The sequence below is a fragment of the Eucyclogobius newberryi genome, unplaced genomic scaffold (assembly GCF_026437365.1).
Source record: "Eucyclogobius newberryi isolate DKJ021-1_F unplaced genomic scaffold, fEucNew1.0.hap1 SCAF_5, whole genome shotgun sequence".
NCBI lineage: Eukaryota > Metazoa > Chordata > Actinopteri > Gobiiformes > Gobiidae > Eucyclogobius > Eucyclogobius newberryi.
Genome location: NW_027316167.1, coordinates 6,524,989 through 6,552,651, shown reverse-complemented (window position 1 = coordinate 6,552,651; position 27,663 = coordinate 6,524,989).

The window sequence follows — 27,663 nt, the reverse complement described above, 5'->3', positions numbered from 1 at the left end:
ATTTGCTTTCAATTAGTTTGCTTAATTCCTCCAGAGGTGCACGACCTTGGAGCGGGCGTGGGGTTCCTTCTTTTTTAATAAGTGGGGCGGCGCCGTCGTAGCCGGGACGACGCCCGCAAGCTCGTAACAAAACAGTAACCGCGGTAATGATGAATAGCATCCTTAATAACTGTGGCTAAAATATTCATATCTCGATCGAGGAAAAATGAGCAGCAGCATTGATTCCTCAGTATAATCCCTTTACAGATGTGCCACATTAATCATAATCCATAGTGATTAATTACCACTGGGGGACATGGGAAAGATGTTTAGTGCCAAGGGATAGCAAAAGCACAACATTATTCAAATGTTCAAATTACTGCGCTTGTGTCGTTGCATATGTTTGTACTTCAAGGCCCGAAAAGAGATTTGCCATGGAGATAATGCAATTGTACTTTGCAGTAAATCACACATCTTACATAAATGTTGTTCAAGATCAATTGCTAAAGCAGCTTTTTTATATCGTATGTTTCATTTGTTCAGGACTTTTCTGCCTTGTGTGATTCTGAAAGGCAAAAGGTTGAAAGACTCTGCCACTGAAATTATGAATATTAAATACAGTATGTTAAGGATGTGACAAAATAAAGGTAGAAAAATGCTGAAGCTGTTTCCAACGTTTTATTCCGTTTACTAAATTAAAGGCGCAATGGACGATTTTTCGACGATTTGAGAACTCAGGCGGAAGTGCTCATACCACTCCCCCGTGCTCATGCCACTCCCCCGGGCACATGCCACTCCCCCGTGCTCATGCCACTCCCCCGTGCTCATGCCACTCCCCCGTGCACATGCCACTCCCCCGTGCACATGCCACTCCCCCGTGCACATGCCACTCCCCCGTGCTCATGCCACTCCCCCGTGCACATGCCACTCCCCCGGGCACATGCCACTCCCCCGTGCTCATGCCACTCCCCCGGGCACATGCCACTCCCCCGTGCTCATGCCACTCCCCCGTGCACATGCCACTCCCCCGTGCACATGCCACTCCCCCGTGCACATGCCACTCCCCCGTGCTCATGCCACTCCCCCGTGCACATGCCACTCCCCCGGGCACATGCCACTCCCCCGTGCTCATGCCACTCCCCCGGGCACATGCCACTCCCCCGGGCACATGCCACTCCCCCGTGCTCATGCCACTCCCCCGGGCACATGCCACTCCCCCGGGCACATGCCACTCCCCCGGGCACATGCCACTCCCCCGTGCTCATGCCACTCCCCCGGGCACATGCCACTCCCCCGGGCACATGCCACTCCCCCGTGCTCATGCCACTCCCCCGTACACATGCCACTCCCCCGTGCTCATGCCACTCCCCCGGGCAAATGCCACTCCCCCGTGCTCATGCCACTCCCCCGGGCACATGCCACTCCCCCGTACACATGCCACTCCCCCGTGCTCATGCCACTCCCCCGTGCACATGCCACTCCCCCGTGCACATGCCACTCCCCCGTGAGGACTGATACAACACACACGTGTGTTTGTTTATCAGCGCGACGGATCACATCGCATCTAAGATCTCGTCTCCCGTAGATTTCCGTCTCCTTCTGAGTCAGCTCGAAATGTCTTTCTCTGTCCTAATTTTGTCCCGTACACTGAGGGAACTATATTATGATAGATCAATGCGCTTAGACACAGGGAAACGTGCTGTTCTCATGGGGATGAGCCGCTCGCGGCTGCAGGTGAGCAGTAGGTGCGTTTTATGATTGACACGTGGCAGGACTAATCGTCAGTCCACGCCTCGAGGAAATAAGACTCAGATTTGGGCAAAAAAAATCGTCCATTCAACCTTTAAGTAAACTAATAAATATGACCTGGAACCATAAATAACATTAATATATATAAAACATTCAAACTAAATCAAAAACTGATATAAAATAATACATACATAAATTAAAATAAAATAATAAATTAATAGAAATAACAATGAATAAAATAAATTAACAAGAACAAAATAAAAACGATTTAAGTCAATAGAAGATGCCGCACAAAACTCACATGGTGATAAAAGCCAGTGATAAAAAGTGTCTTAATGAAAATCACACATTTTAAATTATGTTCTTGATCATTTGAATGCCATTGTCTTTGTAATAAAGTGTCTTTTGTCATGCACTTTAAAGTCTGTATAGGTCTGATGAAGATATTGATGATTAAAAACTAAAGTGTCTGAAAATGACACTTTTGATTCAAACGTTTCTCACTCATAAATATACTTGAATGTAATGTACTGATATATTTGGCTCCACAGGCATGTCAGGACGGTCAGGCATGTCAGGACGGTCAGGCATGTCAGGACGGTCAGGCATGTCAGGACGGTCAGCTCCTCTCAGTCTGAAGGATCTCAGCAGGAACGGCGTTTGGAGATCACAGCTCTGTGGCACGTCACCTCCAGGACTCTGTGGCACGTCACCTCCAGGACTCTGTGGCACGTCACCTCCAGGACTCTGTGGCACGTCACCTCCAGGACTCTGTGGCACGTCACCTCCAGGACTCTGTGGCACGTCACCTCCAGGACTCTGTGGCACGTCACCTCCAGGACTCTGTGGCACGTCACCTCCAGGACTCTGTGGCACGTCACCTCCAGGACTCTGTGGCACGTCACCTCCAGGACTCTGTGGGACGTCACCTCCAGGACTCTGTGGCACGTCACCTCCAGGACTCTGTGGCACGTCACCTCCAGGACTCTGTGGCACGTCACCTCCAGGACTCTGTGGCACGTCACCTCCAGGACTCTGTGGCACGTCACCTCCAGGACTCTGTGGCACGTCACCTCCAGGACTCTGTGGCACGTCACCTCCAGGACTCTGTGGGACGTCACCTCCAGGACTCTCTGGGACGTCACCTCCAGGACTCTTTGGGACGTCACCTCCAGGACTCTGTGGGACGTCACCTCCAGGACTCTTTGGGACGTCACCTCCAGGACTCTGTGGCACGTCACCTCCAGGACTCTGTGGCACGTCACCTCCAGGACTCTGTGGCACGTCACCTCCAGGACTCTTTGGGACGTCACCTCCAGGACTCTGTGGCACGTCACCTCCAGGACTCTGTGGGACGTCACCTCCAGGACTCTTTGGGACGTCACCTCCAGGACTCTGTGGGACGTCACCTCCAGGACTCTGTGGGACGTCACCTCCAGGACTCTGTGGGACGTCACCTCCAGGACTCTGTGGGACGTCACCTCCAGGACTCTGTGGGACGTCACCTCCAGGACTCTGTGGGACGTCACCTCCAGGACTCTGTGGCACGTCACCTCCAGGACTCTGTGGCACGTCACCTCCAGGACTCTGTGGGACATCACCTCCAGGACTCACCTCCAGGACTCTATGGGACGTCACCTCCAGGACTCTGTGGCACGTCACCTCCAGGACTCTTTGGGACGTCACCTCCAGGACTCTGTGGGACGTCACCTCCAGGACTCTGTGGGACGTCACCTCCAGGACTCTGTGGGACGTCACCTCCAGGACTCTGTGGGACATCACCTCCAGGACTCACCTCCAGGACTCTTTGGGACGTCACCTCCAGGACTCTGTGGGACGTCACCTCCAGGACTCTGTGGGACGTCACCTCCAGGACTCTTTGGGACGTCACCTCCAGGACTCTGTGGGACGTCACCTCCAGGACTCTGTGGGACATCACCTCCAGGACTCACCTCCAGGACTCTGTGGGACGTCACCTCCAGGACTCTGTGGGACATCACCTCCAGGACTCACCTCCAGGACTCTGTGGGACGTCACCTCCAGGACTCTGTGGGACGTCACCTCCAGGACTCTGTGGGACATCACCTCCAGGACTCACCTCCAGGACTCTGTGGGACGTCACCTCCAGGACTCTGTGGGACGTCACCTCCAGGACTCTGTGGGACATCACCTCCAGGACTCTGTGGCACGTCACCTCCAGGACTCTGTGGCACGTCACCTCCAGGACTCTGTGGGACGTCACCTCCAGGACTCTTTGGGACGTCACCTCCAGGACTCTGTGGGACGTCACCTCCAGGACTCTGTGGGACGTCACCTCCAGGACTCTGTGGGACGTCACCTCCAGGACTCTGTGGGACATCACCTCCAGGACTCTGTGGCACGTCACCTCCAGGACTCTGTGGGACATCACCTCCAGGACTCACCTCCAGGACTCTATGGGACGTCACCTCCAGGACTCTGTGGCACGTCACCTCCAGGACTCTTTGGGACGTCACCTCCAGGACTCTTTGGGACGTCACCTCCAGGACTCTGTGGGACGTCACCTCCAGGACTCTGTGGGACATCACCTCCAGGACTCACCTCCAGGACTCTGTGGGACGTCACCTCCAGGACTCTGTGGGACATCACCTCCAGGACTCACCTCCAGGACTCTGTGGGACGTCACCTCCAGGACTCTGTGGGACGTCACCTCCAGGACTCTGTGGGACATCACCTCCAGGACTCACCTCCAGGACTCTGTGGGACGTCACCTCCAGGACTCTGTGGGACGTCACCTCCAGGACTCTGTGGGACGTCACCTCCAGGACTCTGTGGGACGTCACCTCCAGGACACTTCCTGCCTGGGCTGTGCTGGTTGTAGTAGCTTCAGATGATGCTAAACTGATCTTCTAAGCTGTGTTTTGTTTCCACAGCAAAAATGGAACATCTTGGTTTAAAGCGTGAACTCAGAACATCTAATCGGTTTCCAGGCATTTCGTCTCAGATCAGATGAAATAGTTTGCCAAAGGAGAATAAAATGACTCTTTCGATTTATGTTCTTATTTTAGGCTAAATCTCAGAACCAATCAAAAATGCCTTGAAACCAATAAGATATTCTGAAGACAAGACTAAAATAAGAAAATAAATCTGATATATTTTGGGGAAGTGTAATCTTTCATGTGATCTAAGAAGAGAGTTTTTTAAATTAGTTATAGACGTTTAATAAGTTGAATTGATCCTGTACATTTTTTGCAGCAAAACCTATTAAACTGTTATTACTGATTATTGATATTGCATTAACTTGAATTAACTAAACTAATTGTAATAAAGGTGAATTGTGTAACATTTCACCTGCTTGTTACCACGAAGATGGCCTTGCTTGGCCTGGAATGTTCCGCTGGAATGCGGCTTTAACTGTATCCACTACAATTAGAATTTAGAAAAACATGCATTCTTACTGTGAGCGGCGTGGCCTCTCCACAGATCCGCCCTGTAAAGTCCTTTCTGGACATAGATGAGGTTAATGCAAACTGTGGAACGTTCTAAGTTACATAATGCAGCTTTAATTATCTTACATAACTGTGTAGTTTTCTGACTCCTGTTTATTAAGTCTCCTTCTCCAGAGCTCAAATTATTTAGTCTACATCATGTGCTCCTCTGTGTTTTTAAAGTCCATACACCAATATTAAAAGCTTGACGACCTGTGTGGTGACAAATAATACCTGTTTCTGACACCAGTAAAGTTATTAAAACGTTTTGCCAAGTTGTACATGTGTTTTTGGCCTGGTTTTGGACATACTTCACCACGTACCATGTTGTACTTCAAATGTACTTCTGGAACAACATTGAACGCTGAAATAGACGGGATTGTCGAGCTCCATAACCTTCACTACGATGCAACTTCAGAGCTCACAGCTATCTTTTTAAGCCTCATTTAAGCTCATGTTTTCACTCCCCACAATAACCTGGACTCACTGAAACATATAAATACTTTGTAATCTGAGTTGATTAATACTATTTGCACACACATATATAAGTTATGTCACATATTCTAATGCTAACGTGTCCAACAAATGTTATGCATATATTTACATAGTTTAACATTGTTTCACATTTGAATAATTTAACAATTTCTTCTCTCTTTCTTAATTTCTGCAGTGGTAGAGTTTCAACATTTTCAACGGTTTGATAATGGAATCTCTGTTCTTCAAGTGCACTGACCCGTGCAAGTGCTGCTGGGAGCTAATGTTCTTTCCCCCATTCGAATCCCAATTTATTGTACAGGAAGTAAAAAGAGAATCAATATCAAACAATTCACCGAGTCGGCTTTCATCCCTCTGTCGCCGCGTTCCTCAAGTTTCGGGCAAAGTTTGGTTGTTAACTCTGCTTTTTTCAGGCTTGACAAATTTTCTGGAACTCACATGTGGCCAATTACAGCGGCGTAGGCTCTGTGCGCGTGCTCGGGGTAGAAGTGGCTCTGTGCGCAGCTAACGTGGAGCGCGCGGCTAACGTGGAGCGCGCGGCTAACGTGGAGCGCGCGGCTAACGTGGAGCGCGCAGGGCTTTGACACAGGCAGCATCCCGCCCGTTCTCGCTCCGCGCCGCTTCCGCCCGTTCCGCCCACTCCGCTCCCACCCGCTCGCTTGCTCCAGCTCCCGCCCTATCCCGCTTGCTCCGCTCCCTCCCGCCCCCTCACGCCCACTCCCTCCCTATCCCGCTTGCTCCGCTCCACCTCGCTCCCTCCCGCCCGCTCTCTCCCGCTCCCGCTGCCTCCCGCCCTATCCCGCTTGCTCCGCTCCCTCCCGCCCACTCCCTCTTGTGCCGCTCTCGCCCGCTCCCTCCCGCCCGATCCCGCTTGCTCCGCTCCCGCCCGCTCCACCTCGCTCCCTCCCGCCCGCTCCCGAGCCCGCCCCCGCCCGACTCCGCAGTGATTTGTGTGTTTGTTTACCGACCACTGTTATCTGCTAACTGCACCCCCGGCTCCTCCGCGGGGGGAAAATGTGCCAGCGTGGCCTTATCGATGTGCGGGGGAGCGGCCACGCGCAAACTGGGCTCTAAACGGCTCCGTCGCGGCCGCGGACACAGCCGGAGACGCGTCGTGGGAACGGCACATGGCGCAGACGAGAAGATCCACGGCGTCGGCAAAGAGCTGACATGGTTTTTATTCACTTTATGGGTAAAAGAAATAAAAGAGACGCGGTTCAGGATTTCAGATGTTTGTGTTATGAAGAGAGAGAAAACTCACAGGATTAAACTGACACCAAACAACAGAGCAATATTGCATTTTCTTTCATTCCCATATGGCTAATGCGCCGCTGTTCATCAAGTATGAGAACAGCTTTATGAAAGTGAACATTCTGAGAGATCATCATCAATCAATCAATCAATCATCAATCAATCAATCAATCATCAATCAATCATCAATCATCAATCAATCATCAATCAATCATCAATCAACCATCAATCAATCATCAATCAATCATCAATCAATCATCAATCAATCATCAATCAATCAATCATCAATCAATAAAACAATCATCAATCAATCATCAATCAATAAATCATCAATCAATCGTCAATCAATCAATCATCAATCATCAAATCAATCAATCAATCATCAATCAATCATCAATCAATCATCAATCAATCAATCATCAATCAATCATCAATCAATCAATCATAAATCAATAAAACAATCATCAATCAATCATCAATCAATCATCAATCAATCAATCATCAATCAATCATCAATCAATAAATCATCAATAAATCATCAATCAATCGTCAATCAATCAATCATCAATCAATCATCAATCAATCATCAATCAATCATCAATCACTCAATCAATCAATAAAACAATCATCAATCAATCATCAATCAATCATCAATCAATCATCAATCAATCAATCAATCAATCAATCAATCATGAATCAATAAATCATCAATAAATCATCAATCAATCATCAATCATCAATCAATCATCAATCAATCATCAATCAATCATCAATCACTCAATCAATCAATCAATCAATTTATCATCAATCAATCACGTTAATCTAATCAAACTGGACAGGTAAAAAGGTGGTTTGCATTTAGGTGTATTTTTGGTCATCAATTGAAGTAAAAAGATTTGTATTTTGTGTGATTCATGAATGTTTGAGCGATCCTGCTTTGTTTTGAGTGTTTCAGTGTTTTCACCTCCCCCTCAGCCCCGCCCACAGCTCTGTCTTTGAATTCAGACTTCAAGTCACACACATTTTTTCTTTTTTTTTTTTATTATTATTATTTTTAACACATTTAAAATCAAACATAAAATGAAAAACACCACCAAAAAGAGAGCAGACACAAAATAAACGCAGCAGACATCCAACAAATAAAAAAATTAAATAAAGTCACATAAGGCCAAAAGTAACTTTTAAAAAAAATGTTGTCCAAAGTCTGTCATTTTTTTTCCCATTTTACACATCTCCATTATAATCACAGTCTTGACGATCCTTGATCGTCGATGCCTTTTGTGTGGCCTTTTTCACTGCTGCAGGAGGAGGTTCCAGAGAAGCTGCTGGTTGTGTCCATGGCAGGAGACCTGAGGACCAAATACAGAGTCCTGAGGGACTTCAACTCTCTTCTCCCTCCGAGACTCCCACAAATCTTAGGTTGGGTCAACGTAATCTGACCTCCAAATCAAACTCCTATTTTTCATGTTCTTCGACTTTGCGTTCTCACTCTGAAACACGCTGCTCAACTTCGTCCATGCGTGCTCCGGTTACTCCTCCTGCTTTCAGCTGAGCAGCTACTGCAGCGGATACGACCGGGGCCCATGGCATCGATCACCTCGGCTCCAAGAGACTCCATATCACGCTACACTTCGGACATCTTGAGGCTTATATTCTCTCCCCTTTTCGATCCAGAGAAGTCGCGAGAATCTCCATCTGGGCCCGCGGGACACAGTTTGTCCAGCGGGCAGGGACTGTGGCTCTCAAAGTCAGGTTTGCTAGCCATGTTAGCCTCGTTAGTCTAGTTAGCTTCGTTAGCTTGTGCTGCGGGCTGTTTTCCAATGGGACCGTGGGCCGTCAGCTTTGTTTGTTTTGTCCCGTAGTGTTAACAGACTTGTGTCTTCCTTGTTCTTCCTCTTTGGGATTAGGCGGGTCAAAAGATGATTTTAAAGCTGTTTTGCCGCAGCGGTGTGAGGTACGTCCACTCAAAGCGCCACCATGACCGGAAGTTGTTACACACACTTTTCATGAATAAAATATTGTGAATAAAAATCTGCTGCTTGCTGCTGCAAAGTACTACACTATAAATTGGCATGAGAAGACAGAAAATCAATTTACCTGATTCTCAAACACCAAAAGGAGGACAATTTACCTTCTCACAAATCCTTTGGTGAATTGTTGATATCCACGTGCAATCATTTTCAATGAAACTGGGGTTGACCACTGAAGCTCAACCAATCTGAGCGCAGCTTTCTCGACTTATTTCCAGCTTCACAAGAAACAAACTCTTGTTTTTACAACATGTTCTTTTGGGGGAAACACGAAATATAAACATTTACATTTTTAAAAATCTGGTACCCCAGTTTTAAGTCGTTTTAGGTTGATATCCTGGTTTACAAGTAACACAATGTAACATTATAATTTACTTATAGTGTATTACTCAATGCCCTCTGCATGTGTTTATCTGAAGTGGGCTTTAGTAGGTCTAACGAAGTAAAACACAGGACAATAAAGAACTCGATCCAATGAGAAAATATGGTGTTTTTGAAAAGCTCTAAAAGATTTTTAGACAACCTGGACTATTTTAAACCCTCCAACACTTTAAGACTTTAAGACTTTGAAGGCAACATAGGTAAAACTAAAGAGCCGCTGCAGGAGATCTGTGCGAGAGCTGTGCAGGAGCCCACTCTTTTCAACTTTCATCCAAAAGTCATTCTCAATCTGCTGATCTAGTTTGAGAACTCAGATATTTATCCTACTCTGGGCTGCGTAAGCCGGGCCCACCGGGCAGAACCTCCTCATAATGGCCTGTCCTGTATCTAATTTGCACTCATTTAAGTTACCCCTGAAACTAATCTTGTTTGTTACACCAATAGCCCTGCACTGGGACATATCAATCATATTGTTAGCTGACTGTAAGAGTTACATAAGTAAAACTGGCATATTTAGTCACCTTTTAAAAAGTTTTGAATTCATTTTATATTAATTCTATATGTTCTGAGGGTTCTCTAGAGTGTCTGCCAATCCTGAAACATCCCAAACAGTGACACGACCCAGGTAAGTACACAGAGGGTGAGAGTTACACAGGTCACCACGTGTTTTTGGATGGATGGAGGAAAAGCTGGAGAATGCCGGGGAATTACAAGAGAACATGCCCATGATGCCCATTTGGATCATTCACTTACACAACTGGGCAGCAAAACAAAGATGCAAATTAGAACCAGTTTCACGCATGGATTATTAAGGCTTATTTTGGTTTTTAGGGTGAACTCGGAGCTACAAGTTCCAAATGCAAACTGGTAAGTGATGTTGAAGAGGGCTTTTGGTAAATGTACCTAACGGGCTATAACACTGACATTCTAATCCCTCTGACTTTGCCCTCTGCATCATCTTCTGGCCCTTCATAACTGCATGTCCTCTTTCACCACATTTATAAATCCAATCCCTCATCGTTCTTTTTACTACCTCACACTTCTGCCCCTGCACATGGCCCGGGCCGTTCACCACCAGATGGCCTGATGTAGAAAGGAGATAGTTTTAAAAAGGTGAAAAGGAGAGTTTTCTAAAGCCAAACCTCATTTCCGTCACCACATTTCTGTTTCAAGTAACACCATTTTATGTTTAAACATATTTTTCAAGTTAGCACTGTTGCTGTATAGTATTGGTATTATTAGTAGCTTTATTAAGTCAAGATCTGTACTTCTGGATGTTTTAAGGTTAACATTGCATTTGCTTGTGCTGTTCTGTTCAACACAAACACCCCTCACATCACCCTGGAGTTAAAGGACACAAGATCATGCATTATTGTGCCTTTAAAGCTTTTACACATACGTTTAGTCACTTTAGCAAAGGTATTTCACATTTTCTAGCTTAAAATATTCATCTATGTTTTTTGGAAACTCACTTTAAAACCTAAAGATTTATTTCTGACGAGTTGTTCAGATGCTGGAACTCAATCTGCTGGCAGTGGTGACAATGACTGGTGCAAAAATAAATATATGCAGCTATTAGGCAACGTGATTGACATGCTAATAGAGCCATGTGATCTTACCAAGCGCAAGCAGCACATCAAAAATGGACAGTTTGGTTTATGGACTCAAAAGCTGCGCAGGAGACTTTGAAGTTTGCAGTCTGTTAGGAAACAGGAGTCATTTCTGAACACCTGAAGGGAGAGAAGAAGGCAATAGGAGAGATGATCCATGGTTTTATCTGTATTAAATAATTAAGTCAATAATAATGGTGGTTGGTATTTACAATTGCAGGTATTAAGCATGTAAATACGTGTGTGGTTCTGCAATATAAACAAGAAGAACATCAATTGTATTACAATCTGTAAACAACAACATATAATGCACAAATACACATGAGCTCCGTCATAACTACTCCTGTTTGCACTTAGCTCGTGGCACTTAGCATTTCCAAATACAAACGAGGTAAATATATGGCTTTAACTACACTAATTAACAATTCGAATGACATGCAACACTTTATACAGAACAATTGCTATGTCTATGTTTGCTTTCATTTCTAACAACTACTCACGTTTTTTCACGCACACCAAACAACAACCACAAGCTCTACAGATGTGAATGAAAACAACTAAAACTCAGCAAACACGTAGCATCCTCGACCTAACTTAACAATGCTAACTCGTGATTGGTTACTCGGCCTGTCAGGAACGGGGCGGGTCCTTCGTCACATAAGGCCTTCTTAGTAAGATTTTTGGCAGTCACAAGTTGCGTTCTTAACTGAAATCCTAAGAACAGTCAGGAGCATTTGCACACACAGACATTTAAATATAAAATAATGATGAATACAATAAGAGGACTTCCTCTTTCACTTCCTCCTTGATATGTGCAGGTATTTCCTCCTCTTTAATTTACCTTCTCAAGTGCGGAAAGAAACTTGAAGGTTGATGTGCAGTTGCTGTTACCATGACGCTTCCCTCTTGTCTCATACATTGCACTTTGCATTTACCACTATACACTTTTATTAAACATCAAGTTAAAACAAAAAACACTCCAAGGTCACAAGGCATTTCATTCCAAGGCCATCATTTTGTTCATAAAAATGGTAATTTGCATCTTTGCCTCAGCGCACAGTCTGCTCAACAAGGATTTGACAATGTGCTTTCCATTACTTTAGTAAAACACATTCATAAAACCACTATTTTTAACCAAATAAACAAATCGTTCCATAAAGTTAATTTGACGTTAGAGGACACGGGTTCAGCCTTCTCCGTGTTTGTGAATACATCATGCATTAATCCTTGCATTCTTTTTACCCCGCTACAATACGACAAAAATAATTGAATCATTCTACATCATACGTCTCAATCACGGCAGTTCGCATCTGCATACGGAATATTAATTGGCTTAAGCTGCGTTTTTATTGTTTCGGATGAAACACACACACAAACCTCAGGCGTTTGCGTGTGTGTGTCTCATCCGAAACAATAAAAACGCAGCGTTCCCCTCTTTTTATTTCAAATCTAATAGCAGCTGCAACTAAATTAATCATCCTTTATGACTCAGTTTTGGCTTTTCAATTATTCACCTCGGCTTCAATTAGCCTGCGTCTCGTCTGCCTGACGTTTCTGAGCGCGCCGCGTTTACGGGAAAAACACGGCGTGGAAAGCGTCGGCTGCGCGTATGTTTTCCCTCGGCGTCGGTGTCAGAACGCGTTTGCTGGTTTGGTGCTCGTGCGGCGCAGCAGTCAGTCAGTCCACTCCTGGGAAAGACTTAGCAGCTTGTCGGAGGCTATCAGCTCCAGTCCCCAACAGTTTACCAGCGGCGGAGTGGCATCGCCGCTCTGACCTCTCTGACAGGAGAGGCGCGCTAAATATTTAAAGACTACAGTACTGCCGACCTGACATGGACGCCGGCTTTCCCTTTGTTCCCTGGATTTTTAAAAGTTTGACGAAGGATGTTAGAAGATGAGGAACTTTTGTATTATATAAGGTTTTACCCACAATGCATCGCTCAAAGATGTGAAACAGCGAGCAGCCGTCCTCTCGGAGAGTGAACTCTGAGACAAAGAGAGAATGTGCAGCAGAAATTAAAGTGAAAGACCAATAGATAAAATGTACTCTCATTTTGACCATTGATTGGACAATAAAAGTGACTTGCCAGCTGGAAAGGGCTGGACAAACAGATGTCGTTTTACTGCCAAACACTGTTATTAAAATTGTGAATGTAAATACTTGTTGTTGTGTTGGTGTAACACCTATTTGTATCATATGAGTTACTGGATATGGGACAAAACAAAACATTAAATAAAGCAAAAATCTGAGCGAGAGGTGCATGAAAACTCACGGTGGGAAAAGAAACCAAAACCTTGACTCAAGTAAGAATCTAAGGAATTACAAAAAAAACACTAGTTCGAACAGACTTTTCACAAATTCTAAAGGATTCTCACGCCTGGAGCAGAATCTGGTGCTAACAGAAAAATACCATGTGATATTTATGGATGTGTTGCGTGTAATTATCTATTAGCCTCTCGACTGTCAGTGTTCCCTTTGAGAAAGGTTATGGTGATAACTGAATGTTCTTTATATACTGTGTGTATAATGAGTGGAGCACGACCGCTATGGATACTTTGGAGCTGATACAATTGTTGGGCTCGGGTAAGATGTTTAGTCAGCATGAACAACCCGTTTTTAGTGGTTTATTAATAAGCACGTTGCATGGTTATATGAATTTTTATAGTTAATTAGGTTGATGCAGTTTTTTTTCTTGATACACTTTAATAGGATCCAAACACACATAATGTCAGAGTGTGATGCTGGCTGTACACAGAATGTGATGCAGATCATTTTGTGTGCGTTACTTGTATTTGCTTGTTACGTCAAATACAGCGCACTGCAGTCCATATGTCATGAACCTCGTGCAGATTCACATCGTTTCACGTGAGAACACTCATCTGTTTACCTGGAAACCACGGCCGACCGCTGCAGATTGTTGAACCTTCGCCCTTCGAGTTCAGACCGATGATCGCACGTCATTGTGCGGATCGTAGACTCAGTTGGCGTGTTCCAGGTACAGAGTGCTTCTTGGAGGATGGGCTGAAACAGGGAAGCACGCCGCAACTCAACAGTGATGACGCATTGCTGAGGAAGGCACCGTCCATCTGCTCATCCGAGGAAAAGGAGAGGGACTGTACTCTCACTAATCAAAAAAACATGTAGTGCACAAATATGAGGCACCAATAGCAGTGTAAGAAGGTTAAAAGCTCTGAAAAGTCGATTTTGCATGATATGGGACCTTTAAAATAGAATATGGCGGATGACATTGGCTGGATAATGCTCGATAAGTTGTGTTTGCCATGATGGTTGCTTTTTGAGATATTAAATTAGATGTATGGATCGTCAAACAAACTCTGCGACTGGATTCAAGTGGTTTTGGCTTTAAAATGAGCGATGGCGTGTCTATAAGGGCGGAGTGTGTAAAAATGTGTTTGTGGCGTAAAACTACTAATCCAAAGCATCGGTGCCGTTTTTCGCCGATGCCGTGCGATACTCCAAAAACAGCTAATTTAATATGCAAAACGGTTAATTGGTCGGGTCCTGAACATTTTTGTGTCAGTATATTAGTGAATTTGTACGCGTTTCTTCACAGATCTGACCTGTAACTTGTTCTGGTGATGGATATGTAAGTATAAAAGCCAATAATAATGCAAATTCCTAGCAGCTTGCAGCCACCTTCCACCAGAAAAGTTACATGATGCACCTTTTTTAAATCAAATATCTGACTTGTATCTTACTCTTATAGTCGTCTTTACCGCGTTCGTTATAGATTGCTGTGTGAGTGTGTCATGGCGCCTTTCCGTGCTGGTATTACCAAGCGTCACTGCAGCAGCCCAGGGCACGTTGACTTTTGGACAAGTGAACTTCAAATGGGGTCGCACCTTTAATTCTGTGTTGCCAGTAGCTGTTTGTGCGACTTCAAATGAAACTTTCAATAGTTAATAGAGGAAAAGTTCAACTGCACGTCTCATAGTTTCAGTATGTGTGGTGTATAGTGGTGATTCTATTCAGGGTTTCACTTTGTTGTGTATAAGCAACATTTTTGATACATTTTCACCATTAAAAAGGTACAATATTTTGCATGAAGAATATAAAGAGTTAAAAAGTGATAAAAAAAAATTAAAATTAAAAACCATCAACTTCCCACTGGACTTTAAAACCACAAAGGCCGATCTGGAACTTAAAATTCCGGTAATGGAAACAGTGGATGGATACCTTTAGAATGCTCTATATAACGTGCTGCCTGGTGGTGGAGTGGTTAAGGCACAGCACACGTACACCGGGCTCTCGTGAGTTTGATGCCTGACTCTGACCATTTACTGTATGTCCTCCCTTCTCTCTAATCCCCCATTTTCACACTGCTTTCCTGTCAATAAAGCCTACGGACACAAAATCTTAGAGAAAAAAGAATGCTCTATAGCAATGCCTCTCAAATTATCTGGTGCACCCCCTTAAGAGATAAAAAATGTATCCTCGCCTGCTAAAATTGCACCTTTATAACTGCATATTACTGTGTCTGTCTTTCTTTGGTGTGCGCATGAAGCTGTGTGTCTCACTGCTCTGAGTGCTCTCTCCATCTCTTCTCTTCAGCTGTGCAGACGGGGCATGTTCAGAGCCTGCAGTGGGACAGCGCACTGCGGTGAATGAGGCATTTCAAGGAGAAGACGCACTGGCGTTACCTCAGTCACGAACAAAACAGAGTGCACGGGTCGCGCAGAGCGGAACACATTGAGCAAGCGAAGAGACTGCAGAGCATGTCTGTGGTGCTCTCTATGGTGGAGTCTAGAGGAGTCTCTATGAAGTCTCTACGGTGGAGTCTAGAGGAGTCTCTATGAAGTCTCTACGGTGGAGTCTAGAGGAGTCTCTATGAAGTCTCTACGGTGGAGTCTAGAGGAGTCTCTATGAAGTCTCTACGGTGGAGTCTAGAGGAGTCTCTATGAAGTCTCTACGGTGGAGTCTAGAGGAGTCTCTATGAAGTCTCTACGGTGGAGTCTAGAGGAGTCTCTATGAAGTCTCTACGGTGGAGTCTAGAGGAGTCTCTATGAAGTCTCTACGGTGGAGTCTAGAGGAGTCTCTATGAAGTCTCTACGGTGGAGTCTAGAGGAGTCTCTATGAAGTCTCTACGGTGGAGTCTAGAGGAGTCTCTATGAAGTCTCTACGGTGGAGTCTAGAGGAGTCTCTATGAAGTCTCCGAGCGGAAAGGAAGTGAATGCACACGTTTTCTTGATGCATATTCTTCAGATAATAAAGCACAATAAGTGTGAGAATATAATATACTCTGTATAATAATAATATATAATATAACATATAATATACTCTGTATCGCCAAATGAGAGGTTTAGTTTAAGTTTAAAGGTTTAACTCAAACAGGGGAGGAAAGAGACAAGCAGGGTCAGAGGAGGGACAGAGGAGGGAAAGAGGAGGGACAGAGGAGGGACAGAGGAGAGAAAGAGGAGGGACATAGGAGGGACAGAGGAGGGATATATGTGTGCGGGGCAGAGGGACAGAGGAGGGACAGAGCATGTACCTTTGTGACTCGTTCTAAACCAGCTGTGAGGGACACAGGGGCACACAGGGGCACAGAGGGGGGTACGGGTGGGCACACAGGAGCACACAAGGGCACAGGGGGGCACAGAGGGTCACAGAGGACAGCTGACCCACTCCGCTCGCTCCTTTATAGAGTTTAGCCCCGCGTGGACACTGGGCGTTTCGCTGCTGCTCCAAACACATCTGCCACGCGTTAAGTGGGCACATTTCCCTGAACATTTGGCACCTCGCTTGGCACGGCTCTGTTGACATGGTTTATGGTTCATATCTCTGTAATTACAGGGCCTATCCACATAAAACAAAAGCTGGCACCAAATTAAACTTCTTCTCTGTCAGCATAAATAAACTTAAGTGAAATATCTCGCTTCTCTAAGGCACACGCCCTTCCTCACGGTACATTTTGTTTTTGTTCATTGCTACGGAAACTGTGCTCGTTTTTAGTCACTCTGAAATCCATGGATATTTAAAATGTGTGGCTGGATGAGAAAATAATCAACTCCAGGTCTGATCTTTGAATTAACATAGTAACAACAGTTCAAAGCTCAAAAAGTCAGTGAAATATACAATCTTATTTTCTTTTTTTTTAATGAAATGCTTTACACTAAGTGCCACCTCCAGGGCAGCAGTTTGTTAAATGTGCACCGTTGCTAAAAATCACTTGAAAAACATGCATCCTTACTGTGCGCGGGATTGCCTCTCCACAGATCTGACCTGTAACGAGGCCTGGCAGCGTCACCTAACATCGTACAGTGGCAAAAGCGCACGTTTGACTAAAGTGAAACGAGCGAAACCGTCTGGAGGGCTGTACGTGCTCCGCACAACTCGCTTTCTTTTGATTCCAGTCGGAGTTCCAGCGAAAGGAACCAACAGCGTAAATTGATAATGGGGAGGAGAAGGTGATGAAAGCGTCGCCGCGATCAGACGAGCTCGGAGAACGAAACACGGCGTGCGGGAAGCGAGTCTGGGGGAAAAGCTGATGTCTGTTTCCCTTTAAAGACTGAGGGAGAGCTGCCCGCATGAGTCATCTATAGAGCGTGAGTTAAGTGTGTCGGAGAAATGCTCTCGCCAAGTAACGGGCCCAGAATCCACTCTGAGAATCAGAACAAAAGAGAACATATTTGGAAACTATGATTGTGATCACTGCGGATTACATGCTACATTCACTTTGGCCAACCACTAACTCCTTCATATGCCATTTGCTTGAAACCTCCTTAATAATAATAGTTTTTCATTACAAATTAACTAAAAATTGTAAAATACAGTCCCTTAAGGCGATAAGGCGATAATGAGCACTAGTTATTTATTCATAAGCACTTAGAGAATTATTATCATTCTTAGATGGTTTGCAATAGCATACACATGTTTAAGAACCATAAACCAAAAGCATGTGAATAGTTTCAATAACAAAGTGGTAAATACATATGAATGCCTTATACGTGCTTATAAGCAAATGACTGGTGCTTATTAATGCATTAAAAAAGGTTTACTAAGCAATCTTATTTTAAACAGTTCCCATTATGTCTTTGTCAATTTTCTATTGAGGCTAATAAATATGAAGTTATTGGTTATTTTCTGCGTCCACCTCTCCCTTCACCACAGACCTCCAGACCGCCAGACCTCCAGACCCCCAGACCTCCAAACCCCCAGACCCCCAGACCTCCAGACCTCCAGACCCCAGACCTCCAGACCTCCAGACCTCCAGACCTCCAGACCTCCAGACCCCCAGACCTCCAGACCCCCAAACCTCCAGACCCCCAGACCTCCAGACCCCCAAACCCCCAAACCCCCAGACCTCCAGACCCCCAGACCCCCAAACCTCCAGACCTCCAGACCTCCAGACCCCCAGACCTCCAGACCCCCAGACCCCCAAACCTCCAGACCTCCAGATCCCCAAACCTCCAGACCTCCAGTCCTCCAGACCCCCAGACCCCCAGACCTCCAGACCCCCAGACCCCCAAACCTCCAGACCTCCAGACCTCCAGATCCCCAAACCTCCAGACCTCCAGTCCTCCAGACCCCCAGACCCCCAGACCTCCAGACCTCCAGTCCTCCAGACCCCCAGACCCCCAAACCTCCATACCTCCAGACCTCCAGACCTCCAGACCCCCAGACCCCTAGACCTCCAGACCCCCAGACCTCCAGACCCCCAGACCTCCAAACCTCCAGACCTCCAGACCCCCAGACCTCCAGACCCCCAGACCTCCAGACCCCCAAACCTCCAGACCTCCAGACCCCCAAACCTCCAGACCTCCAAACCTCCTGACCAGGAGCCTCCTTTTTCAGCTTGTCCTTTCAGTTCTAACCCCTGGAGTGGGACAGACACGACCCCTCCAGCTCCTTTCACTCGCTCCCTTGCTTTCTCCCCCTCTCGCTCTTCCTCTCTCTCTCTCGCTCTCTCTCTCTCGCTATCGTAGAACTGGATTATTAGACCAGTTTCAGTGCAATTATGTACAACTTTTTTTGCATAATTCAAGCTAAATTAACCTTAGAAGATAAAGTAAAGCCATTAAATAGAAGGATACTGTAGTAAAGTGGTAACATACTTTTGAAAGTAGCCTTTTTTCACATCGTCGTAGGAAGTTTAAAGGTCAAATCTATATTTAGTGGCGTTTTCCCCTCATAAACACAACACCTCGCTGTGTGCACCTCTGTACGAGCGGGCGATGCTTTTGTCTACTGCCTGCATGAATTTACTGGTGATTCATCAGGTGTTAGTTTGCCTGAGCTCCAAACAGACAGCTCGAGCAAATATACTTATCCTGCAACAAACACGTCACGCCTCGGCTAAAACATGAGACACATTCATCTTATTTACACTTACGTTCCTAAATTACCTACTGACACAAAGGGAACAAAACCTTAAATCTGCAGTAACCTTCATGATTTCACTCAAAACTCGAAAAAGCAAACTGTGTCAACATCAAACAGGCTGGATTGTACTTGTAAATGTCAACTTACGGTATTTTCCGATCAATAAGTCGCACCTTTTTTCATAGTTTTGCCCGGGGTGCGACTTATACTCCAGCGCGACTTATATGTGATATTATTTGTTATTATTACACTGGCAACCACAAGAGGGCGCTCTAGGCTCTAAGCGACGCAGAAGAAGAATCTGCACTTCCTCTTCCTCTGGAGTTTGTGGAGTTGTTTAGAAGTGACACAGAGGAAGAAGAATTCAATGGATTTAGTGATTCGGGGTAAAACTGATGCTTTGGTAAACTTGTTAGCATGTTCTTTATGCTATAGTTATCTGAATAACTGTTCATATGTTACGTTAACATACCAGACACTTACCACAGTTCTGTCTGTGCCTCATGTAGCTGAAGGTGTTAGCGTTAGCATACTTCATGCAGCTGAAGGTGTTAGCGTTAGCATACGTGCACCTATTCACCATGTTCTCTCAACTGTTATTATTTTAAACTGCATTTACAGATGAAATGTCTGTTCTTGGTCTTGGATGTTATAGACGTACACTCCAGTGCGACTTATATATGGGTTTTTTTTCTCTTTCATGCATTTTTTGGCTGGTGCGACTTATACTCCGGAAAATACAGTATTTTGTCATTTTAGGAAATTATCTAATGTGTTTGAAATTATGATTTTATTGCGTATTCTACTGAGCTAATGTTAATGACGAGCTAGGTTAGCTGTCATGGTAATTAGCAGTACATCATGCACATATTCTTTTTTTCCCCTTCGGTCAGATGATTGAATTTCAACATGGGCCCTAACAAACAGGTCCCAAATGTACTTGGCAATACTGTGATGTGGACACAGCAGGACCAGCGCCGACGCCAGGAGTCAATACCACAACAAAGCTGTCAAATGGAAATGTGCTGGGCAAATAAAGGGGCTTCTCCCCGGGGCTGGAAACACACCAAAACCTCACACGCTTTCGCTCTCACAGCCACCGCTTTAACCGACAAAACCAAATGTATAACGATCGTAATCTGCACTGTATTTTCCACCGAGTTTATATGTGCATGTCATTTATTTAAATGTGAAACTTTTTAAGGCGATTAAGACAAGCGCTGAATTAGAAGCAGCTTTTAAAACCTCAAGAACAACCCACAGTGTTTAAGACGAATGTGATAAGGTTTCCTGACACGTGCCCAGCAGACGGCCGGTCGAAACAGCATCGCTTATGCCAGGCTCTGTGCTGTTTTCACCATGAAGAGTTTTATTCTTCTTCTATTTTCTTCTTCACCCATTTCTCTCCACGCTGTTCCATCTAATAGATAATTTTGGCAAAAAAACTAACACACACAAAACACCTAAAAACATTTAGTTTATTTGTGTTTGAAAATCTTCCAAATGGTGTCTCAATGTAAGCTTAAAATGCCTCATGTAAACTCGTCCAAAGACATGCATGTGTTAGGTTCAATAGCAAGGACCACGCCCCCAGATACGATGCAAGGTGTTTATTGGCAGGGGAGAAACATGAACAAGACACATGTACGAAGTTGATGTCGTTTTGGGGCTTCTTGCGATGAGGTCTGAAGGCTCCCGGGCCTCGATACCCCTGTCTAGGAGATAAATTAGAATAATTAGAACATATGTCGGTGTAATCCCTCATTCGTCCAGGGGTGTTCCATAGTAGAAAAAGCTTCAGTTGTAGTCATCTGGACTCAGTTTGAAAAAATAGACGTTTCGACTCTCATCCGAGAGTCATTGTCAATAACAGAATTTAGGTCGAGAACTCTGATATTAATACTGTTCTGTGGTAAGACCCGCCCATTGGGAGGAGCCTTCCTGAAGTAGAAAGAGTTGTTTGTTTCAACAGAAACTCCCCCCTTGTATCTACCGAGCTAGCCTATTCAGAATCTTAATGGCCTATTAGAAACCTCTTTGTCTTTGTGAGACCCTGGCTCAACCACCCTGAGTACCTGATTAGCATCTGAATGTCCTCTACCTTTCCAGGGGTTCAGTAACCCATTATAAATAACAGGACGATTAAACCTTAGCCCTCCATTTCTGTTTAAAGAAGGTCTTTCTCTCTGAGCTGGTGGGCACACCTTGAGCTCTGTGTTGTAAGGTTCTGATCACACCCAGCTTGTGCTGTAGTGGGTGGTTGGAACACAGAGCTCAAGGTGTGCCCACCAGCTCAGAGGGCAAGAAGAAAGAGGAAAAACATGTCCGTAATGCCCTCTCAGCCTGTGGTTACCCCGCTTGGGCTCTCAACAGAGTGAAGAGAACCAAGAAGCAGGACAAAAGGGAAACTGAACAGAGAAGGAAGGGTGTCTCTATCCCTTATGTGTCTGGCCTCTCGGAAAAACTGCAGAGAATTTTTAGACAACACGAAGTCCCTGTTTATTTTAAACCAGGAAACACTTTAGACAAAAACTGGTTCACCCAAAGGACAAGTTGCCGACTCAAAAACAGAGCAATGTAGTTTATTCGATCCAATGCAGTGAAGAAAGTTGTAAAGAACGTTACATAGGTGAGACGAAACAGCCTCTACACAAGAGGCTTTATCAGCACAGAAGAAATACTAGTTCAGGACCACAGAGCGCCGTGCATCTCCATCTTGAAGCCTCTAATCACTCGTTTGAAGACGGTGATGTGAAGGTTTTAAGCAGGAGAAAACATGGTTTGAAAGAGGAGTCAAGGAAGCTATTTTTGTTAAAAAAGAAAGACCTTCTTTAAACAGAAATGGAGGGCTTAGGTTTAATCTTCCTGTTATTTATAATGGGTTACTGAACCCCTGGAAAGGTAGAGGACATTCAGATGCTAATCAGGTACTCAGGGTGGTTGAGCCAGGGTCTCACAAAGACAAAGAGGTTTCTAATAGCCCATTAAGATTCTGAATAGGCTAGCTCGGTAGATACAAGGGGGGAGTTTCTGTTGAAACAAACAACTCTTTCTACTTCAGGAAGGCTCCTCCCAATGGGCGGGTCTTACCACAGAACAGTATTAATATCGGAGTTCTCGACCTAAATTCTGTTATTGACAATGACTCTTGGATGAGAGTCGAAACGTCTATTTTTTCAAACTGAGTCCAGATGACTACAACTGAAGCTTTTTCTACAATAATTAGAACAGTTTAAAAGAGGGTGGAAGGGAGGGGCACGAAAATCATGAACACAGGTGTATGTGACCTGGATGTTTAAATAGTGTAGCCGCAGGAAGGGGCGTAGGAAGGGGCGTGGTCCTGCTCCCGAACTTAAGATAACAAACATATCTTCATTAAAATTGGCAACTTTAAATTGGCCCTTTGGACAGGTGTTGGAAATTAGCATATTCTGCTATAACACTAAAAAATTGCATCTGGTTCGTCCAATATGCTATGTCCATATTAAAATAAAAATAAAAAAACTATTTGTAAGAAAATAAAACAATACATTAACAAAGTCTGAGGCTAAACTGGCCGTGTCCAGTGATTGTGGCTGGAGTGAGCACCAGCTGCTGGGCGCTCCCTTCACAATGGTCAGTTGATTGCAAAGTTGACACAGCAGAGCTCTTGACTGTCCATCATTTACTGTGTGGATTTGACAAAAACACACTCAGGTCTTTGTGTCGTTGGAGCGCATTTGAGATCCGACCAACAATCTCCACGACGACGCTCCGTTTATGTCAAACGTGGCGATGGCTGTTGATGTTTTCAAATCTAAATGAAGCTCACCGTACACATTTGAAACGACAGGTTTGGAAGGTTTACCCACAAACTGAGACGGAATATTTTCGGGCGGTATTTTGTAATTATCATTAAAATGGCAACGTCACTTTGATTAAGATCTGACAATTAATGCCTTCTTGCTGAAGTAAGAGTGCTTAACATGCCGCTAATGATGTGCATCAATCACGATTTGGCACACACTTTTTAGGTTCCCAAACTCGGGACCGCCACATGAAAAATGAAAAAAATAGAAATAGAGTTATAAGCCTTTTAAATTGAGGTTTTTTATGTTTATTTTAGTCGTTTATTGTGTTATCTGACCCAACTTCACTAAAACACACAGTTTTCGAATAAAAAAATAAATAAATACAGTGTTATATCTTGAAATCATCCCTGTTCATGCTTCTTGACCACTAGTTTAGTCAATGAAGTGGTTAAATACAGCTCCAACCACGTAAAGCTCCAACACGCAACATAAACACACCTTTGTGTTCAAGTGAAGTTTTCGAAGGACTCAGCGAGCGGAGATGAAAGTGCGTAATACTCGCAGGAGGAGTTCACTGCTGGTATTACTCTGTGCGGGGGGGGGGGAGGGGGACGCTTCATCTCGCTTGTTTTCGCTCAGAGTAACGGGGTTGGGACGAGGTCAGCGCAGATGAATGTGCAGCGCCGACTCACAGGTGCAAAGCAGCTGCACGGCGGCCTCAGTCAAGAGGAATACTGCACGGCGCGCACGCTTTTCTATTTCAGAACCGAGGGCAAACCGACAGTCAAAGCCGATGTACTTCACGGGCGAAGGAGCTGGCAAAGGAGCGTGCGAGTCGTGCGGTGAATGTCGGATTGACCGTTCGGTGGTTGGTCAATCCGACTAGTTATTGGCACTTTACGTTGCTCCACAGAGTCTGAACTAGGGACTGTATTCCTTTAATAACCAACACTTTATGTGCATGTTTCTCACCTCTCATGCTATTTCTTACATCTTCCTTTTCATGCATTTGTTTTTTGACTCCACAAAAATAACACCCCGTCCTCAGACGTGTACGTTGTATAATGAGCGCCCGGTTTATGTTCCGATGCTGCTTTCTTTACAGTCGCCTACTTAATCCATTGTGTGGGTGAAAAAAAAAAGGAGTCGGATGCAGATTTCTCTTATAGCGTTTCCGCGAGGAGCTGCGCCAAGACGCTAGCATGCCAGGTCCAAGTCGATCAGCATAAATGTGGCATGTGTGTCAGGTGCAGATAAGCAACAGAAGTGTCGGAGAAGAGGGGAGAAATATACAGATTTCAGCGCGCGGGCCAAATGATGCAGATGTGTTTGGATACGGGATCGCAGAGAGGCAACCCTGGTGAAGAGCGGGTTTAAACGCAGAGCTATGGGCCCTTTCTTTGCACCGCTTGTGCCCGGATCAAAGCTGTACAGATAAGAAAGCTGATTAATGCGGTTTTAATGTCGAGGCGTTTTGGTCTAAGTTGCTGATGAAAAGTGCTTTTACACGTTGGGGTTGCCACCGACTTGCCTCATGTTGCGTCAGGAAGTCTTCGTCAAACTTAATCGTCCCAGAACCCCGAACCCCGCCTGCTTCTGTCCAACACAACTGTACGCTTTACTTTTAGGAGCGTTGGATAAATCAACATGATTCATGGACGCCTCCAGTGCATTCTGCAAATGTATTTTTATTATCGTTAGCTAGAAAGCACCGAAAGAGAGAGAGATATCCACCATGAGAAACCCAACGAAACTTGCACAATGTCAGTTTTATAGTTTTTCCTCCAAAAATGACTTTGTAAGATTTGACATTTTATTTTCCTAAAGGTGCATTATCCAATCTTTCTCTTGTAAATTAGAATATTTTGTTTTTTCCTTCCCATAAAGTGTACTTAGTTACCAAATGAGTCTGCATTTATTTGTGAAATATTGGATAAAACACCGTCGTGGGGGCTGCGTGTGATGCTAGAGGACTCGTTGGCCAAGACATTGTAATACATTATATATTACTATTTATTTGTTATTTTTATTATAATATCACTGTTCCAATAATTTTAATAAATTATTCTACTGCTCAGATGAACAGCTCCTCTGCTCAGATGAACAGCTGCTCTGCTCAGATGAACAGCTCCTCTGCTCAGATGAACAGCTCCTCTGCTCAGACGAACAGCTCCTCTGCTCAGACGAACAGCTCCTCTGCTCAGACGAACAGCTCCTCTGCTCAGATGAACAGCTCCTATACTCAGACGAACAGCTCCTCTGCTCAGATGAACAGCTCCTCTGCTCAGACGAACAGCTCCTCTGCTCAGACGAACAGCTCCTCTGCTCAGACGAACAGCTCCTCTTCTCAGACGAACAGCTCCTCTGCTCAGATGAACAGCTCCTATACTCAGACGAACAGCTCCTCTGCTCAAATGAACAGCTCCTCTTCTCAGACGAACAGCTCCTCTGCTCAGACGAACAGCTCCTCTGCTCAGACGAACAGCTCCTCTGCTCAGATGAACAGCTCCTATACTCAGACGAACAGCTCCTCTGCTCAGATGAACAGCTCCTCTGCTCAGACGAACAGCTCCTCTGCTCAGACGAACAGCTCCTCTGCTCAGACGAACAGCTCCTCTTCTCAGACGAACAGCTCCTCTGCTCAGATGAACAGCTCCTATACTCAGACGAACAGCTCCTCTGCTCAAATGAACAGCTCCTCTTCTCAGACGAACAGCTCCTCTGCTCAGACGAACAGCTCCTCTGCTCAGATGAACAGCTCCTCTGCTCAGATGAACAGCTCCATTACAGCTGCTTGGCACAGATGAACTGGTGATCAGCCGAGGAGACAAGTTGAACCGTCCCTGGAGCTCTACATATTTTGATGGGTACAAGAGCGCTGAAGTGCTGAAGAGAGACTGTGTGATTGAAGGAACTCCATTTTGCACCGCGGACACTGGTTCAACAACCTTCCTAACAAAGCCTGGTACCCAAGCTGCGGTGGCAAAATCCCTCAAGCCTGGACCTTCACCAAGCAAAACATCACTACAGTCACAGGGGACCAGGCCAAGATGCTGGGAACTAGGACACTGCAGGTTTCCGTGGCATTACCTACAGGTATGGCACCAGTTCTGGCTCGCTAACAACCAAGATTCCTGTATTGTTGAAATTGACCTCCAGAATTATGAAGCAGTCACCAACACTGCAAGGGAGATCCGCCATCGGGGTGCAGCTGCCACAGAGAGAGCCACAGTCAGAGGTGCGGCCACCTTCCCCAGAGACAAGTTAAGCCATAGCCAACCTCTTCACTAGAAGCTGCCATGGTCTGGATTCTGAACAACGGGACTAACTAAAACTATTCTTGATTTGTTTGCTGATGTGTTTGAAACCAAGGATCAAGACTGAACTCACAACAGTCTGGTCCTCCATGACATTGACACTGGAGAGGCCACGCCTTCGCCCACGCTGTCTGCCCAGGCTTAGCGGATGGCTGCACAGGAAACGATTGAAGAGATGCAACGGGCGGACATAATTGAACCTAAAACAGTCCCAGCGCCACACCTGTAGTTTTTGTCAGGAAGGACGGCACATGGCGCTTCTGTGTAGGCTATCGTCGCCTCAACGACATCAGATTTAAATAAACATGAGCCGATAATCAGTGCGTTTGACCAAGGTGGGACAGAGAGGGAGGGTCAGACACAGCACGCAAGCAGAGGTCACTTCAAAGGCTTCAGGACAAATACACAGAAAAGTGACTCATGCCTCTCAAATTCACTTTTAAAACAGAAAACATTGTTTTATGTCCCCTACACTTTTGCGTGTTTCTTGTTCTTTATCCTTCGGGGTATTTTCAGATGTTTGGGCCAATGTTTCATTTGTCAGTCTGCTTAGTTTGGAAGAATATACTTTTTATTTTAAAATAGTGGCATTAAGCCGGAAGTCTCAACAGTGACCATTGCCTGCCTACCAGCCTAAAAATTGCCTGCTACTTTATGACCATCCTGGTCTCCAGCCCAAACCCACATTCAATAAATCCACTCAAATCTTTTGACTTTTTATTCTGCTTATTCTTTTTTGTCTGCTTTTTAGGTCCTGTGCTGTCCTGTGCCTCCAATCCCCCAATCCCAAGAAGTACATCCAGTCCCACATCCAGAGTACTTCTCAGGTGATATGGGGACATGTGGGGGTCTCCTCCTTCTCTCTAGTCTCTGGCCAACGTACACCCTAAGCTACTATTGCCTCAAAGATGTCTTTGCTTCAAGGTAAAGTATTAGACTGCAGCTACCTGGCACAATACTCTAGATGTTAAGAGCACGTTTTTTAGGTTGAACTGAGAAAGGTGTTTGACCATCCAGAGCAAGGAAAAGAAGCATCTGAGAGACTAACTATCAGTCAAGGTTAGCGCAGTGTGGCTGAGTACTTTTAAAAGTCTAACCAAGGACAGAGACTCTGAATTAGCCTGTGGCTAGAAGCCTTATGTACATGACCTTAGCTACCTGTTTGATGGCAATGTTTAATTACTGTCCCTGTCAAATAAACAATAAACTCTCAACTGGTATGTCACCTTTGAATGTATTGCTATCTTCCTCCT